The following is a 9,490-nucleotide window of genomic DNA, read 5'->3' on the forward strand; positions in this document are numbered from 1 at the left end:
TCATTGTCGATGTGATCACCAGCAAGTGTGGCTCATCATTCGCAATAGACGAGAAAAAGAATGCTTATCGATGGGGGTTGAATCAAATCGAAATTTCGCCCAAGCCAGTCCTGAATAGTTTCGGCTAAAAAGTCAATTATGAGTACCCAGATATTCTGTTTAAGCAGGACGCTCCCATAAAGATAGGGCCAAATTTAATATCAGAGTCGATTGTGCAAATCCATTCAGGCAACCAGTACACTTTGGCAGTTACCGAAAAGGGTAATGTATACGGCTGGGGAAATATTAAGTACTTGTGCCAAGTGGGCACGCCACTTTAAAACATTAGCAATATTTGCAATCCCATTCTGGTGATGAAAAATGTGTTGAAGATTGCAGCGGGGCCTGAACATGTGCTCGCTCTCAAGTAAAATCAATAGCTTTACGGATGGGGGTTCATGGAGGGATTAGCATTCGGGTAGCTCTCAAATAAATCGAGCTCGAACAGATAGTTTTTAAACAAGCCAGTTTTAATCACCGAGAAATTCGAAGACAGAGATTTCATTTGTGGCCATAATTTCACCGTGCTTCTAAAACAATCAAACCAGGAGATCGAAGTGATCGGAGCGAACCAAATTTTTCAAAAAAGAAATTATAAGCTGAATTGCCAGCCAAAGAAAATAGAAGCAAGCCAGGGGATCATCATGATGATGGGGGAGTGATGATGTTACGATGTGCGATAATGCTGCGATGATGCATCGAATTAAATAAAATTAGACTATGAAACTATTCATTTATTTATTGTATACGGAGATAGGAGTCCTAAGTCTTAATTATAATTGTTATACATATTTACGAATTTAATAATGAATCTGACGGCATTCGGGTTACAAATTCTGTTACTAACATACCACTGTGCAGCCAAATTCCTGAGCACCACACTGTTCTATCGTCAGCAAGAAAATCAGCAAATCAACCAGCAATCAGCAGCAGCATCGGCAGAATAATGCACAATCCCAATTGATAACACAGACTATTTGATTTCAGTCGGGAACTGCCAATAGTTGCTCTACTACATATAAATAGGAGTAGGCACTCCTCCTCAGTATTTTTACTATCAATTTGATACAGGAAGCAACCAGATGTGGATTCCAACCATCCAGACCCTTAGCCAAGGCTTTAATACTTCGGAATCGAGCACTTATTCGATTACTCCTCAATCGCAAACAATCGCCTACGCTGATCAGTCTTCAGTGGTAGGGAAGCTCGGTTTCGATATTGTCAGCCTGAATAACACGGCTATCGACATAAAAAACTAAATACTGTTCGTTACTCAAGAAACGGGAATGAGTTTTCCAGGGGGGGTATAAGGATTAGTCGGAATGGGATATACCGATCAACTCAATTTCTTGGATGCAGCTTATCAGGCAGGGCAGATATCCACGAACACCTTTGCACTCTAATTGGAGGAGCAATCTGCAGGCTCCATCCTCTACTACGGCTAAATTCCAGAATGGATTGTTTCATAGACCATCATGAGTCCGGTTTATGGGTCAGGCTACTGGCAGCTCAATGTGATTGGGGTGTATGTGGGGGATGAGGATGAGACATCGCAATCCGTGAGCAGGGCTGTTATTGATTCAGGTACAAGTCTATTCTACCTCAACCCAAGTCTATATAACTCTATTGTACAACAATATCTGCAGTCGTGCACACTCCTGAAGAGCCAATTCATCTGTAAATGCACCGAGATTAACATGCCGACATTGACCTTTATGTTCCCAGGCGTGCAGGTCGAAATACTCCCTTAAAACTATGTTTCACAGATGGGAGCAGGCAAATGCTCAGTTCAGATCAATACGCTTTCTGATGAATCGGATATACTGCTCCTTGGCGACACTCTGTTCCGAAATTATATTATCACATTTAGCAAGCAGCAACAATCTGTTGGTTTCAATGGGAAGCCTGATTCGAGTAATGGCACCAACCCAATACCTAAACTCACGCCGATTCCAGTTATTGGTGCAAATAACGATGCGTGGTTTGTAGCAGGAGAATGGGTGATGTTTGCGATTAATATCATAATTCTAATTGGCACATTATACTTTGCTTATCATCTCAGAATTCTGGGTCCTTCACAAATCCGCCAAAGTATGCTTCAAAGAACTGCACCACCACCACCACCTCCACCTTCCTATAACAACCAAAACAATTTGGCAATTTACGCAAATTAGATGATCAGACTATGATTGTCATTGATAGCAATTCTTATACCTAACTATCATTATTATCATCAAATATTGAGAGCATCAGAAATTATTGGTATGAATGAAAATAAGGCCAGAAAATAAATTGTATCAGCTGAACCAGATGGACGGGCTTAACTGTTCATTGAAGGGTGTCATAGGATAGGAGTTTTCGTGAAATTGGAAACTGCTGTCTTCGTATATTTAGTCTGATGGCAAAGTTGAAAAGCTTTACATTGACTTCAAGGACACTTTTTTCAAAGGGGGACTTTCATTCTTTTTTTATCTTTTTTAGGAAATTCCCAGAAATGCATAAATGTCATTTTGGAATTTTTATATTATCTCCAAACCTTGACCTTCACAGACCGACGATTAATGGTCTTCTTTATGGAGAGATTATTGTTTAGAAGAAACGTTTTTTCCCAATTAATTGCTCAGCTTAATTAAGATTTCAGCCACTATTTAAACACTATTCCCACATGCTTCTAAGTGATTGAGTAGATCTTTCTTAACATCGAATCTTCTCCTTGACAATTTTTTACCATTTTTATCATAGAGAGACTGCTCAAAATATGATTTAGTTTCTAAATTAGCCACACTTTACTTAGGAGAATCATCATCTATTCCTAGTTCAGAGTGAGGATCTTCCTATTCGTATCCCCAATGAGAATTATTTTAAATACTTGATCGCTCACTTCTTTCGTCGCTTGCGAAAGATGGCAGCAAGGATTCCTAATGGCTTCCTCGCGGATAATTCGAAACTTAAAACGCATATCTGACTCAAACTTTTGTTTTATCTTGTAAGAGTCAATATCAGCATTTTTAAACACTGACTACTCTTTTGCAATTTCGATCCATTTCATTCCTTCCGATACTCTGAGCAGCATAAGCTTTTCCATCTCAGCATTCCAATAGATTTTCTTTTTTGCATAAATATTGGTGAGTCTAAACCGATAAGGATAAACTATACTGTTGACGAATGGCGCGCCCTGATCTCTTTTATTTGATGCCTTTGATCGCAATGAGCTGATTGAATTGCTCAGCTAGAGTTTTGATGCTTTGTTTCAGCGGATATTTATTTTTGGGGACAATTTCACGTAAAATCTATTCTTCCTCAGCGGAGAAGCTTTAAGTCAGCATACTTTTGGGTAATAAAATGTAGTGGTATCTTCCATGGCATTATTACACATCAATATTCCGTAGCTATTAATTGAAAATTCCGGAGTATTTTTTTAATATTATTCATCAAGCAATATCTCTTGTTTTATATTCCTCGAGCAATAATATTTACTGAACAATTAGTTTTAAATTATAATTCAAGAGGGAGGATCTCTCCCGTCGTTCGATCACGGTTTAAGGTTGAATATTTTTACAGATTCAAAAAATATTTATTATAATCAATACGAGGCAAAATATGAATAAAATTGACAATCCATTAAAATCGATGCGTTTACACTGTCCGAGTTCATTCAGCTATTTCATTGCGATAATCCTTTGTATAATTTCAGAATAATTGTTCAGTTTATATATGCATTCACTCTCGCAGTTATGTAAAATTAATTAGAAAACCAGTGATAATAAATAAATAGGAAAGTGAGGGTATTGGGATTTAAATATGCAAATCAACCGAATATCTTAATCGACTTTCCCATGCTCGTCTTAATGTGGAGGGTTCCGATGTTCTGCCAGCCCTTCTTCGTCAGCGACACCAAAAAGTTGATCGACATTGTGATGCTCTGTCTGAGGTCTTCCTCGCCCTGCTCCACATTGCCCACTGCGGTGCCGAGACACGCGGCCTTCTTAGACTGCAGTTTGACGGTGTGCTTCACTTCCTTGATTTTGTCCATCAGCTTTTCGCCGTCCGCCATCGCGATCGGGAACTTGTTCATTTTGACCAACACGTTTCCGAGCAGTTTGGTGACCTGCTTGGCGACGGTGTCCGATGCGAGGAGGAAATCGTACTTTTTGGCCCACTTTTTGATCTTAGCTTTGTCTTTATTGAAGGCCTTCAGTCCCTCGACGTCGATGTAGGGGATTTCGTTGGCGGTGGCCTCGTCGATGTGGATGGCGTTGGCGAGTACGCAGACCTAAGAATGTCAACAGAATGTACTCTGATTTTGTTATAGCATTGGTGAGGGAGTCTGACGGATCCGTTGAATCTTTTTTCGGGGTCGTAATCCCTGAGTCCGACCTGGAGCTCAACGCTCTCTAAGAACTTCCTTTGCTTTCTTTCAGTAAGCATTTCATGAATGGATTTCTTCAAGAAGTCAGTGTTGATTTTCGACATCGACAAATGTAAGGCTATAAATATTAACTTATAATAATTAAAAATGTGATTAAATCAAATTAAATAAACTGATTAGCGAAACTATATCGAAATCTTTGGAATTATCGATCAGATATTTCATTTCTATGAAGAGTTACAGATTAGGGTGAAAGTAATAGATGCCGCATCTCAATTACAATTAAGCCACACATAATGAAATATCTAACAGCAGAGGAAGCATTTACTAATAATCATAATCATTAATATGGTTGAATCGTTAAAGTTTAAACAATCTCACAGATCAAGCAAGTTGAACTCCCCTTTCTTCTCTTTCTTTGCGGGTTACTACTTCTTGGTGCCGAAATCCCCAAACCAATCCATATCGTCGTTTGAGGGCTTTTTTTTTTCAGCTTTGGGCTCATCTTGCGCATTAGAGGCAGAGAAATCGCCAAAGAAACTAAAATATATCCATAACTTACTCAGCATTGTTGTTTCCCTATTGCTCTTTCTTGCTGTTATTGCTTATTTTTATTTTGATCTTCTCTCCGTTTTTAACTCCGAAGTTTAGTTTCTCTTCGAATTACTTATCCAGGGCTCCTGAGCCAATCTCCAACTTCTTACTCTGCGAGAAATCTTGAAAGACAACCCCGAAATCAAATGCATCATTCCTGTCTCGGAAGGCTACACCCACCCACAAGTACCCTCCATTAGGCTTTTTTAGTCTTACAGCATAACCTCTTGAACTATCTATTGTCTTCGTAATGCAATCCGCAGACGACTAATTGGCCCCGATTACCAACGTAGCGAATACCTTTTATTGTTTATCCTTGAAGGTTATGGTTAGCTATTGATTTTTTTCGGTTACTTTGACTCCGCCCTCCCATATCATTTATTTCCATTCATCTAGATAGTATCCTTTGGTTGTCGAGAGAGGCGGGATCTTGAAAATTGTGACTCGTTCTGTTATATTGCAGAGGGTCAGTTCTGGTGATTCAAACATATGCCAAGAAATTAAGATTACACATTATATTTACAGATTTAAACAAACTTGAGTTCAATGCAGGAAATGAGTATATGCTATTGGATATTGGGGTTCTTTTATAATGTCGCTTTTCCCGAATTAGTCTGCAGACATAGTTATACTCCTTGACAGATTGAGAATACTATTTTGCTATATTGCTTAGGTTCTTTGCTTACATAAATTCCCGTCAATTTATAACAAATACATACATAACATTGATAAAAGGCAGAAATAAATATTTACCACCGAAACCTGACATTATTTTCTATAAAAACTTCTTCGAGAATCCTATAATTCCGAATTCGTGCATAAAATAATGAGCATTGACATAATTGAAATAAAAGATAACTATAAACTGTCGCAATATGGCAACTGAGTATCAGTACAACCATCTGATCTGCGAGCTCTTTACTATTTTCGATTAAGCACTCTCGCGTTTATTAGCAGAAAGTACCTTATTCATTATCATGGAGAACCTGTGGATCTGCTGAAGTTGGTGACAAATTTTTTTAGAAAGTTCAATAAAATGAAGTAAGTCGAGGAAAAGTTTATGTATGTGGCAGGAGTAAGAGTAACAAATAGCATTAGGAAAGTGCCATCAATGCTCAAGGAATTCGCGATTGTTCAGCCAACGCACTAAGTCAAGTATTCAGCAAAATAAGGAAAAAATTAACAAATTATTCAGAAAACTCATTAAAAAATTGGCTCATTCGTCAAAAAGGAAGGCTTCATATCAGAGCGCATCGAGCGTGACCAGCAGAATTAAAAAAATAATTACCAGTCAGCCAGTAAAACATTAGTTACTATCAGATAGGGTCAGTAATGAAGGTTTATCTTAACAGCATTCAAGAAATATGTACAAATCCAGAACCAAGTTAAATGACTCTTTTACTATATAATTCTAAAATGGTCGGCCGAAAACCTGCGCAAGTAAATAAACTGATTCGTTAATGAGCAAATAATTCCAACGCACAGGGTCTTCAGTGAACAAAAACCAGACTATCTCATAATCAAACACTCATTAGCGACGATACTTAAATCGCTCAGCCCAAAAGCACCCCAATATTCAATAATCTGAGCTTAGTTCGAACTGGAAGCAGATTTACAAAGAATTGAACAATCAAGTATTGCATTAGGTGATTGAAAAGAAGGTAAAAATACCAAGAAAGAGAAACTTATCAGCGCAACGCTGGTCATTCAAGGCGAAGCAATTGATTTGATTCTCTATTAATAATAATTTATCCCTTATTCTTATTCTCGATTGTAGAGTCGTCTGCTATGTGAGTCCATTATACTCATTATATTATAATAGTAATTGTTGAAAATGAGCATGTTAAAATCCAAAAAAGCCTCCACCCCTGACACAAAGTCGCCCCTCAAAGCCAAAAATGCAAACAAGCCTCAAAACAGCACTCCAAAGTCCAAGAAATCCAACTCCCTACAGCAAATAGTAGCCAAACATCCGCATTTTGAATGTCTTGATAATGGCAAAATTAGATGCACTCTGAGTGGGCACGAGATGCTGCCAGAGAAAGCCAACTTCGATAAATACTTGAATTCAAAATCCTATAAAAAAGCAGTCGAAGCGTAGATAGATATTGCGATGTATGAATAGTTTTTAATCGATCATAAGTAATGGCCCAAAACGTTCTTTTTCTGTAAGCTCACCAACAAGAAGGTCGCCAAAAAGAAGTCTGTCCTACAGAAGCATCTTGCTGGAAAACGATTTCAGAGGAAGCTTGAATAATGTAATTAGTTTTTATAATGCAGGGAAAATTGCGCAGGAAGAAGGTGACGACGGAAACCTCTAAGAGATCGAGGAGGAAGGCGAGGGTGACTCATAGGAATAAGAATAAGAAGAAGAGAAGAACGGCAAGTGATAAATCAACAGTATCCAATTATAATATTATCATGCGTTTTACATGGCAATCTGAATAAGAGAATAAAGATAAGCACTATCAATTAGAAACTAAAACAAATCACCCGAATTTCATATATTATTACTGGGTGTCAGATAGAAACTATTCCTCTTTGGAAAGTGTTAAAGCCCAGGGAGAGTAGTCTTCATTCTTATTTTGAATGTTCGCGGTTCGATTGAGTCTAAAAATCCTGGTTTGAATTTATAAGCTAGGGAATATTTATTCAAACTACTTTTTCGACTTTGCCAGCAATTCTCTTTCATATTTCATTTACTTTACCAGTCTGCTCATCCTTACCGATTGCTTTTTGTTTGTGGGCTCTTCGAGTTTTGGACTCTGGTGATTACAATCATTATTTTAGGTTTAAGGATTTTTGTAAAATGACTTATAACTTAGGACTTAAGTCTTCGATTTATTTTATGTTCTTGGTTTGTGGGCTGCAGCATCACCTTTCCATCTTCTGCTTTTTCTTTGGATTGCATTTAGTAAATAAAAGGTTGAATCGAACTGAGTTGGCAACTAAACAGAAACAGAATTATGGTGCTGGTACTGACTTCCATGGGCCTTTGTTGAGAGGACAGCACTTTTGTTAATAATTTTGTATTGATGAGCTTTGAAGTTTGTGATTGAATTGCGTGCGAATCCTGAATTGCTTAGCTTCCTAATTGGATCAAGAAATAGCTTTCTGTTTTAGAAGCTTGAAGTGCATGAATTGAATGGAACATCAGCGTTCATGCTAATATGTACAATAGTTATACGATAGCAGATACAATATGAGTTCATCGATACAATAAAATATGGATTAGATCAAAACCCTGAAAAATAGCGTTGATGCCTACCAATTCTTGGTAAATGATAAAATTCATTGATTTACAGCATTTAAGAGTTCCTTTTCATGTTTAGTCCACCCTTCTCCGGCGTTTCCCAGGAGTCATTATCGTGAATTCGATCGATTTATTCCATATTGGGCTCTGTGCATAGTCTCCTTTGAAATTTTTGGTATTCCTCTTCTACTTTGATTTTATTTTTGTTTTTGCTGCTTGAAATAGCAGAGAAGGCATCCCTGAGCTGCCGATCGATTTACTGCTGGAATTAGCTTCTCCTTTTTTCGATGCACATGGGTGAATACTCGTTTTGAGTTATATTTGAGAAATGATGTAAATTTGGCTTTCTGTTGTCATTCGTGAAGGTCATTGATGTCTAACCCTAATCTTATGTGTATAACTTCCGGCCTATAGATATAAGCCTGCGTTTCTTCTCCAATGTCTTATTCAACTCAGGCAGTAGTGGTAATTTTTCAATTGTATTCTTTTTTTACTTCACTGTAGATTCGAGTTCTGCTTTAGTCTTTGGATATGGTGTCCAGACATTGGTCGGGACTGCGATTTATAGATGATGTGAGCGCATGTGGAATAGTTTCTATCTTTTTCGATCTTGTTATTTTGATTTTCCAATAGCATTCAATTTGAGCTTTCTCGTCTCGTCAATCTGCCTGTCTAATTCCTATCGGTAGTCATTCATTTTACTCAGTTTAATCTCATATTGTTATTTTTATTCGGGGCTGATGGCTTTCCCCCGACCATATGAGCTATTCGGACTTTGAGGATAATGGCCATCGGAACCTATATATCTTATCGACATGATTATATATATGAATTGGTACAGATCTCGATTATCATTCATTATGTTTATCTGTTATCATGTTTCAGTTTAATGAATGCCCAGAGTTTCTACTTTTTCCAATATTTTGTTTTCTGTAATATTGTTATGTGTGTTTGTTAGTGCTAGAATAAAAATAAGCTATATAATGCAATTTGTAGACTCTTATCGACAAATTTTATTTATTGTAAATAAAATTCGAGGCAAGTATTATCAATGCTTAAGATTGGGTTCATCTTTATGTAGTTTTTGTGAGAAATGCTGAGTAGTTTGCCTAACTATATTTGTATGCATATTATATTTATATTTACGGGGTTGGGGTTGGGGTTGGGGTTGGGGGTTGGGGTTGGGGTTGGGGTTGGGGTTGGGGTTGGGGTTGGGTGGGGGTTGGGGTTGGGGA

At 37.6% G+C, this 9,490-nt stretch overlaps 1 pseudogene; it reads right to left on the reverse strand.

The window, feature by feature from the left end:
- Positions 1-2,097: 2,097 nt before the first annotated feature.
- LOC148298449 (large ribosomal subunit protein uL1 pseudogene) lies at positions 2,098-4,467 on the reverse strand (annotated as a pseudogene).
- Between the last annotated feature and the right edge of the window lie 5,023 nt (positions 4,468-9,490).

Source organism: Brachycentrus maculatus, unplaced genomic scaffold (genome assembly GCF_059751285.1).
Source record: "Brachycentrus maculatus isolate JH-2025_06_01 unplaced genomic scaffold, ASM5975128v1 h1tg002028l, whole genome shotgun sequence".
Taxonomy (NCBI): domain Eukaryota; kingdom Metazoa; phylum Arthropoda; class Insecta; order Trichoptera; family Brachycentridae; genus Brachycentrus; species Brachycentrus maculatus.